A 10478-nucleotide genomic window follows, 5' to 3' on the forward strand; every position below is an offset into this window, starting at 1 on the left:
ACAAGCCTTTCCTCTGCCTTATAAGGGCATTTTAGTGTGGTTCAGCTAGAAGACCCACTAGCCATTGTATGCAAATGATCAGATGAAATACTTTTCCTATTTGTTCATGTTCATGAATTTAGAACAGTAAACTGGAATGAATAATTTTATCCCTTACCATCCTACTCTCAATTTTATATTTGGTAAATTCAATCTGAATTTGTTTTGAAAATGAGCTTAGCCTTCTACCACTGATTCAATTCTGGAAAGAAATGCATTGACCTTTAATGTGTATTTCCGATTCTTCCCTATTCTAGTAAATGGACAGATATCTACCACGAAAGCTTGGAAATGTGTACCACATGAAATGGCTGAAAAAAAATTTAACAATGAAATAAGAGAGGACTGTCCACACACAAAAAAAGGGTGTCGCCGGTATTTTACCATATTCTTTCCTTCAATCTTGACCACTTTTCTTCAGTTCAACTTTGGTGTTTGCTGAGACAATCTTGCAATTCACATTGAATCTCCTGTTCTCTTCCACAGCCAATTTGGTCTGTTACAGTAATGTGATATTCTTTTTTTCCAGAGTAGCAAAAATAGCTTAGATGTTTTGGTCTTAACTTTCACAGTTTGTTCTCTCAGGATCTTAAATGTATTTTTGCATGCAACAAAGACTAAATTGTGTTAGAGTTGGCTACTCTTACTATTTTGTTAAGAAGAAAAGAAAACTTGAAAGTTCCAGGTCCTTCAAACTTCCCAGCTGTTTACCTACTGTCCTCCTTTCTCTCTTTATGTTGCTAGTTATGAGCTCATCAAAATAGTAAACATGAACTTACCAAAAATTATCTTTCCCGTATACTTTAATATGATCAACTAATACCTGCTATTTTTAACCTAGTGTGTATCTTGGTAATTCTAAAGGTTGTGTATCTGGAGCTATCTAAATGGATTAGTGGTTCTTAAATCTGGCTGCATTACTCTAGGGTGAAGTCTAGACATGTTTAATGTTCCTGATGTGATTCTGATGTACAGGAAGTCATGGGAACCAATAGGCCAGAAGACTTTCATGTTCCTTTCCAGTTCTAAGATTTTATGATCCTAAACTCTTAGCTTAAGATAAGGTTCATTTTAAGATGCAAAATTATTCTTTTACTGTGATATACCAGTTTATGAGTTCCCTTTCAATGGGGGATTGCAAGCTTTTCTGGATATTAAAGTATTTTGAAATAAGTATCTCACAGTACTTATAAAGTATAGGTTTTAAGATACTAACTGGAAAGCTGTTCTGAATTTTTTAGTCACTGTATCTCTTTAATGCTGTGCTGGTTCATTCTAGTGAATACTTTCAAGGATAATATTCTTTATATTCATGGTATTACAGATTAGGAATGGGATGGGGATAACCTAAAAAAGGACCAAAAAAAGAGTAATTTTCAGAATTTAGGGTAATTATTTTATATTTCTAGTAATATGCAGATGTTTCCATCCAGCCACTGTAGATCAGTCTTTGCCTGAATTTAATTTGTCCCTTTACAATGGTTATTTTATCTCACCAAAAAACCTATACAACTAGGCATTTCAGAAAAGCTTTTAAAGTAAAATTCCAGTTCTATCTGGAAACCACGCCTAATCTCCTCAGGGATGTGATTTCTCACTCAAAACTCTGGTAAGCCATAGTCTATACTTCTCTTTTGACACACTTACCACACCACTGGTATGGTATGCATGATTTGCATTTCTTCTACAGAATCAGTTCTTTAAATGCTGAGATTGGCGGGTGGGGGGGAGTTGTTTGTTTTTTAATCCCTGGGTTCAGTTAAATTAAAGCAGGAGCCAGGTTCTCATCTGAGTGTCTGACTTCCATGAATCATTTCCTGTGAGGCTCTCAGAAGTTCATTTAATGTACCAAAGTGCTTTGTGAGCAACAGAAATTAAATCGGACTAATTTAAGCTGAAAAAGGAAATGACAAAAGGGTGTTTTATAGCTCCAAGAAGACTGAAGATATACCGATACAGCCTAAGATGCTAAAACAAACCTGAAATTATGTTCTAGAATGGTTTTCTTGAATATATTCGGACAGACCACAGATTCTAACATTAACACCATCAATACTGGACAGTGCGTTTATTGCCAGCAGAATACCTCCCTTGCAAGAATGGATTCCTTATCTTTTTAAAATAATTAGTTTTTAAGTCTAGCCTTGAATCAGTGTACAAGGTCGGGTACCCATACTTTCATTTTTTTAATAAGAGAAGCTAAGGAAATCAGTATTTGGGATTTTTTTGGCTTCTATGGCAGAACATCTCTGTGTTATAAGAGGGAGGAAATGAGACTGGAAAGGAGATATGATTCTGAGTAGCAAAAAAAAAAAAAAAAGAATAAAAATAAATATCCACTCTAGACATCCTTTTTAATTGTCCAAAGTCAGTGTACATCCTTTTCCAAAACAATAAAAATACCCCATCTACTTTAATTCACCTACGCCTTATACAACAAACTATGCACTTATGCTCCATCATCTACATTTCATTTTCAGTTAGGATTCTTTTGGCTATGAACACCAAAGAACAAGACTCAATTTATAAATTTATAAATTTATAAATTTATACAACAATAAGTCTGGAGATAAAGCTGTTTGTTAATTAAGTAGCACAGTGATTTGGGAGAAAGAGAAAAGAGAACAGTTTCATGGCACTTCTCACCTCTTATTGGAAGAAAATTATTTTGTAGAACCTTCCAACAGACTTTCCTTATAAATCATTGACCAGGACTATGTCTTCTGAATGAATCACTGGCAAAGAAAAATGGAATTACAAGGATTGGTATAGACCCACAGTCACCCCTTGTGGCAGTAGAGGGCTCATCTTTTCCCAGCATGTTGCTATCTGGTAAATGGAGGAAAAACAAACAAAACAAAACAAAAACAGTTTTGAAACGTAGAATTGCCTTTTTGTAGGCAGTATCTGCCACTTTTGACATTTCATTTTTTAAAGTTTCTTAATTTATAAAAGAGCTGGCTTAAATTATCTCTAAGTCTGCTTAAATACTAATTTAAATAGACTAAGAAAAATACTTAGATACTTTCTTTAAAGGTCATTGAAATCTATAACTCTAAATCAAGGCAGAATGAATTAATTTATAGTGATACAAACTGCAATGGAATCATATGGAAGAGACATATTTCTTATATGTAGTAATAAATATGGAACAAAGTAAAAATTTATAGACAGAATATATTTCCATTAAGAATAAAGTATGGAAATCTTACAGGATCCTAAAAATTACTGACCTGTTTGAAATTGAAAGAATGTTTTTATACCTTCTGTATTTTGAATTTATAAAATAACAACAGATGGCAAAAATAACTTTTTTTTTTTTTGGACATAAGTCTTTTCCTTAAAATTTACATTTACACTGTCAAGAAAAATCTAACCCATGTGAGAGACTGTTTACAATAAATTTGCCTTTACAGAGGTATATCATTTTTCATTTGAGTATCAAAAAATTACTAGAACTGATACAGGAATTCATCAAAGTCACAGAATATAAAATCAATGCACAGAAGTTTATTGCACTTTTATACACCAACAACGAAGCAGCAGAAAGAGAAATCAAGGAATTGATCCCATTTACAACTGCACCAAAAGCCATAAGATACATAGGAATAAACTTAACCAAAGAGGTAAAAGATCTATACTCTGAAAACTATAGAAAACTTACGAAAGAAATTGAGGAAAACACAAAGAAATGGGAGACCATTCCATACTCATGGATTGGAAGAACAAATATTGTTAAAATATCTATACTTCCCAAATCAATCTACATATTTAATGAATCCCTATCAAAATAACACAAGCATTTTTCACAGAGCTAGAACGAATAATTCTAAAATTTGTACACAACAAGAAAAGACCCCGAATAGCCAGAGGAATGTTGAAAAAGAAAACCAAACCTGAATGCATCACAATTCCAGACTTCAAGCTGTATTACAAAGCTGTAATCATCAAGACAGTATGGTACTAGCACAAAAACAGACACATATATCAATGGAACAGAATAGAAAATCTAGAAATGGAACCTCAACTCTATGGTCAATTAATCTTCAACAAAACAGGAAAGAATATCTAATGGGGGGGGAAACAACAGTCTCTTCAACAAATGGTGTTAGGAAAACTGGACAGCCACATGCAGAAGAATGAAACTTGACCACTTTCTTACACCATACACAAAAATAGACTCAAGATGGATGAAAGATCTAAATGTGAGACAGGAATCCATCAAAATCCTAGAGAAGAACACAGGCAGCAACTTCTTTGACCTTGGCCACAGCCATTTTTTGCTAGACATGTCTTCAGAGGCAAGGGAAACAAAAGCAAAAATGAACTATTGGGAATTCATCAGGATATAAAGCTTTTGCACAGCAAAGGAAACAGCTGACAAAACTAAAAGGCAGCCTACAGAATGGGAGAAGATATTTGCAAATGACATATCAGATAAAGGGCTAGTATCCAAAATCTATAAAGAACTTATCAAACTCAACACCTAAAAAACATATAATCCAGTCAAGAAATGGGCAGAAGACATGAACAGACATTTCTCCAAGGAAGACATACAAATGGCTAACAGACACACAAAATGTTCAACATCACTTGGCATCAGGGAAATACAAATCAAAATCACAATGAGATAACACCTCACAATGGTCAGAATGGCTAAAATTAACAACTCGGGAAACAAAAGATGTTGGCAAGGATGCAGAGAAAGGGGGATCCTCCTACACTGTTAGTGGGAATGCAAGCTGGTGCAGGACTCTGAAAACAGTATGGCGGTTCCTCAAAAAGTTAAAAATAGAATCACCCTATAACCCAGCAACTGCACTACTAGGTATTTATCCAAACAATATAAAAATAGTGGGGCTCCTGGGCGGCTCAGTCAGTTGAGCTTCTGCCTTCAGCTCAGGTCATGCTCTCCAGATCCTGGGAAAGAGCCCTGCATTGGGGTTCCTGTTCAGTGGGGAGTCCACTTCTCTCTCTCTTTCTCCCTCTGCCCCTCCCTCCCACTCATGTTCTCTCTCTCTCATTCAAATAAATAAAATCTTTGACCTGTACTTCTGAAACAAATAATACATTATATGTTAAAAAAAAAAAAAAAGATAGGGCACCTGGGTGGCTCAGTTGGTTAAGCGACTGCCTTCAGCTCAGGTCATGATCCCGGAGTCCCTGGACTGAGTCCCACATTTGGCTCCCTGCTCAGAGGGGAGTCTACTTCTCCCTCTGACCCTCTCTCCTCTCATGCTCTCTCTCACTCTCTCTCTCAAATAAATAAAATCTTTAAAAAAAAAAAAGATAGTAGGAAGGGAAAAATGAAGGGGGGTGGAATCAGAAGGGGAGATGAACCATGAGAGACTATGGACTCCGAGAAAAAACTGAGGCTTCTAGAGGGGAAGGGGTGGGGGGATGGGTTAGCCTGGTGATGGATATTAAAGAGGGCACATATTGAATGGAGCACTGGGTGTTATACGCAAACAATGAATCATGGAACAATACATCAAAAACTAATGATGTAATATATGGTGATTAACATAACATAATAAAATAAAATTAAAAAAACAAAAAAGATTAAAAAATAAAATAAAATAAAAAAGGTATAAAAATAGTGATTTGAATGGGCCTGTGCATGCCAATGTTTATAGCAGCAATGTCCACAATAGCCTATAGAAACTATAGAAAGAGCCCAGATGTCCATTGACAAATGAATGAAGAAGATGTTGTGTGTATACACACACACACACACACACAAATATTATTCAACCATCAAAAAGAATGAAATCTTGCCATTTTCAATGACGGAATGGATCTAGAGTGTATTATGCTAAGCAAAATAAGTCAAAGAAAGACAAATACCATATCATTTCACTCATATGTGGAATTTAAGAAACAAAACTGATGAATATAGGGGAAGGGAAGGAAAACTAAAGTAGTATAAAAATAGAGAGGGAGGGGCGCCTGGGTGGCTCAGTCGTTAAGTGTCTGCCTTCGGCTCAGGTCATGATCCCAGGGTCCTGGGATCGAGCCCCGCATTGGGCTCCCTGCTCGGCGGGAAGCCTCCTTCTCCCTTTCCCACTCCCCCTGCTTGTGTTCCCTCTCTTGCTGTGTCTCTCTCTGTCAAATAAATAAATAAAATTAAAAAAAAAAATAGAGAGGGAGACAAACCATAAGAGATGCTGAACTCCAGGAAACAAAGAGGGTTGCTGGAGGGGAGGTGGGTAGGGGTGGCATAACTGGGTGATAGACATTAAGGAAGGCACTTGATATAATGAGCACTGGGTGTTATATGCAACTGACAAATTACTAAATTCTACCCCCAAATTAATAATACACTATATGTTAACTAACTTGAATTTAAATAAAACAAAAAATATCAAATATTTCTAAGACTTTGGTTTAATTTCAAAGAAATGACTTCACTCCTAAAAATTTTTCTATAAGACTTTAGAGTTTAAAAATTGTTTTCCCATTCACTATATCATGTAAGGTCCATAAGCTAACTCCTTCTCCTCTGCCCTCCCTCTATTTATGAGGAGAGCACACTACAAATGAAGCCAAAGATCAAATAACTGATAACTCACAAATCTCAATGATTAGAAACAAGCTCCACTGACTCTAAGTCTAATGCTCATTGTGCCTCATAAGTTGGATTTTTCCAAAAGGAAAGTGTTTAATTCCAAAGGCCTGTATTCAATTAAACATTCAGAAACAGCTGCAATTGGATGGGACTTTGTCTTTCCTAATACATTGTCCAAAAAATCAATTATCTATGTTTCACTTTAAAAATAAGAGACCTAATAGAACAATTTTCCTTGAATGGAATGTTAAACGAGTTAAAATCATGTTTAATGAAATATAACCTCTAAAACTAACGAAGATTATTACTGGGATGGTTCTGTACTAGGAGGGAAAAATCTTGGTCTGATTGGTAAAAGAATGGGTTCATGCCAGATTCCTTCTACTTACCATGTGACCCTCACAGAGGTCATTTTCTCTCTTTAGTGCTAGACAAGATTATCTTTAAGGTCTCTTCCAACCCTCATATCCTGTTTCCTTACTATAAATTAAGTAAAGTGGATCAAAAAGTCATAGAATATTAAAACAAAAAGAGGCTTCCAAGATAATTTAGTCTAACCATCTCTTTTATAGACAGAGATACCCTAGTCTAGAGAGCGGAAGTGGCTGACCCATAGTCACATACAAAATTAACATGCTTTATTCATCTTTTTATAGCTGGCAGAAGTAGCTGTTTCATAGGGCTACTGGTTCTTCTAACTAGAGTAGATACCAAAGTGAGCAAAACTTATCTAAAAGTTATTAGCCTAGTAGTTAGTGTTTGCTCCTAGGAATAAGAGCCATAGTTTCTATTTCAAAGCAACTAACCAATGGTATGGCCTTATTTACCTTGACTTCAACATCCTCATTTGTAAGAGAAGAGATTAAAATAGATGAGGCACACATATTAAAATAATTTTTATGAGAACTACATTTATTCATCTATTTATTTAATAAGTATATGAGTGCCTGACACATGCCTCCATGGTTCTTGTCTCTGTTCTAGGTATTGTGTTTGCAAAAGCAAACAAAATACACAAGTTTCTTGTCAACAAGGAAGATACAATCTCCTCTGAAAGGAGAAAAATGATTTAAAGAAAAACAAAGGTAAATAAATAATTAAATAAATTCAGAGCTCTAGGTCAGATATTATGAGGGGCATCAAAATATATAAGTCAAAGATCTGTGACCTTATGAAGATTTATAATCTAGAGAAGAGAAGCTCAAAGTAGGTTTTGTGTGGCTTTTGTAGACCATTGTACCATAGGCATCTAGCAATGCCTGCAAATAGTAAGCACCAAATAAGAGTTTAACAAATGAATAAATGGAAGAGACAATAATATTTTAAATGTTTATTTTCACAATTGTTCTTTCTGTATTTATGATTCCTCTTATATGAAAGGTGTGAAATTTGTGGTATGAAAGCATTAATAAGTCTTTAAAAAGGGTTACTCTCATTGCTTGAGAAGTTGAACTGGAAAAGTAGAAAAAAAATTTTTCATGTTCTTTTAGATTCATATCTAGCTCTACATTTTATTCATCCATTTCATCAAAAATATTAATGTTTTAGGAAAGGTTACTTGTTCTGAATTTGTTCCATACCATTCTGTTTTGTCTTGGCAGAGGGTTAAGTGCCTTATGATGATTAAAAATATTAACTCGGGGCACCTGGGTGGCTCAGTCAGTTAAGCGTCTGCCTTCAGTTCAGGCCATGATCCCAGGGTCCTGGGATCGAGCCCCATGTTGGGCTCCTTGCTCAGTGGGAAGCCCGCTTCTCCCTCTCCCTCTGCCTGCCACTCCCCCTGCTTCTGCTCTCTTTCACTCTCTCTCTCTGTCAAATAAATAAATAAAATCTTAAAAAAAAATAAAAATATTGACTCAAAGCAAGAGTGAATCCTTCACTCAAAGACTGTGATATTAACAGTTTAGGATATTTGTCATGCACATTTGCAAGGCAAAACATAGTTCTTTGTGAAAACCAAGAGTGCTATAAAGAAAACATTCTCTACCATGGGAATATAAAAGTTTTGTATATGTGAAAGTTTAAATTAGAACAATAAACAGTTTTAAAAAATGGAAAAAATAAGCACATAGCCATAATTTTTCTTTGAATTATGTGTAAATTACAAACCTCAAAAGCAGAGATCAAGTAGCTCATAAAAAGGGGATATTTCAGAGATTTGCAATTGTTATTTATTATTTAATACTTAGTACTCTGAAGCATGTAAACTAAGATGTGTGTGTTTTTTCCTAAAATGCTATGCCTCTTATATTTTTATCAAAATGCCAAGTTCCCTCTAACTATGAGTTTAAGGAATTTAAGTTTCATAATTAGAATTTTTCAAAACACATACTTCTGATCAAATGTTAGTAAAGCATTTCAGAGCATGCTATAACTGTGATCAACCTTATTTCATTCCTAATAAGACATAATTATCATCCCCATTTTAAAACATTTATTAAAATCATGGAACTCTTGCCCCAAATCTCTCAAGATCATAAATAGATATTTTTCCATATTTTCAATTCAGTTAGATCAACTGTTACACAAAAGCATTATGTATGCGATGTGAAGGATATAGAATTAGTTCTCTGCCTTTCATTAGCTCACAGTATATTAATTTATACCTATATCTTTATCTTCTAAACTATCTCTTCTTTTTCTATTTCAACAGTTAAATTCATTGTATCTCCCTACTCTTTAAACTGATTAGAACAGGATTAACTGTTACTCAACCCCAGGTTGAGAAAGATCTATCTATGAACTTTGTGTCCTGTGTTGTGTTGTTTCATGTTTATAATAAAACAAAACACAACACAAAAGAACCCCACAAAACAACCCTAAGATTTAATACAGAGCGGGAATACACAACCCTTACAAAGTTACAAGTCAAGCTGACCAGCATGAAGCAAACTATATGAATTTAAAAATTAGAAAAAAATCCATAAATAAAACATTAAAACTATCTCATATTTTTAAAAGCTCATAGACTATTAATAGAAACTCCCACTTGAGCTATGATAAAGCAACAGGGAACAGGTTTATCTTTATACTTAAACAATAGACAATTGAGCAAATTTTTGTGAAGCAGCACAGGACTGTGATTCCTGAGAGAACGGATACAAGGTAAGCTGTAAAATTTCACCAGCTCAATGCCTAGAGTATGTGCCTAGGCTAAACTCAGGAATAACCAAACAGACCCAATGTTCCTAATGAATTAGGGACAAAATTTAATTTTCAAAAAGAAGTCAAAGTTAAGAAAGGTCAAATTTGCTAGACTTTGGGGGCAGAGTACCAGAGAAAAGGGGACTGCAGAAATGGAAGATTTTCTGAGAGGTCCTTTAAGTCTTCAGCTGAGTATTCTCTGTATACACAAAAGGAAACAACCAGAGGTTAGGAGAAAACCAACAGAAAAAAGCACAACAATAACAATCCTATAATGGGCTGGGGATAATTCAGTAATTCATCCTCGCACCAGCCTGACAGGAAAGACTTTATACATGGAAATGGATAGCATCCTCAGGAGGGTGTCAACCTAGTAATACAGCTAAGTTACATTCAGACTAAAACCTCTGGATCTTCCCCCAAGAAAATTAAAAGTAAACATTAAAAAGGTTCCAATTTATTTCTAGTAACTTAACTAAGCATCTGAAAAATCCAACAGTTTTTAAAGGAATGGAGAAAATAATAAACAACAACAAAACTTAAAATGTCAGACATCTAATTGAAAACTAGCTGACATGCACAAAGTAGGAAAATATTACTAAAATCACGATAAAAATAAATCAATAGAAACAAATCCAGAAAGAGGTTTAGGGGCGCCTGGGTGCTCAGTTGGTTAAACAACTGCCTTCGGCTCAGATCATGATCCTGGAGTCCCAGGATCGAGTCC

The sequence above is a fragment of the Neomonachus schauinslandi genome, chromosome 1 (assembly GCF_002201575.2).
Source record: "Neomonachus schauinslandi chromosome 1, ASM220157v2, whole genome shotgun sequence".
NCBI lineage: Eukaryota > Metazoa > Chordata > Mammalia > Carnivora > Phocidae > Neomonachus > Neomonachus schauinslandi.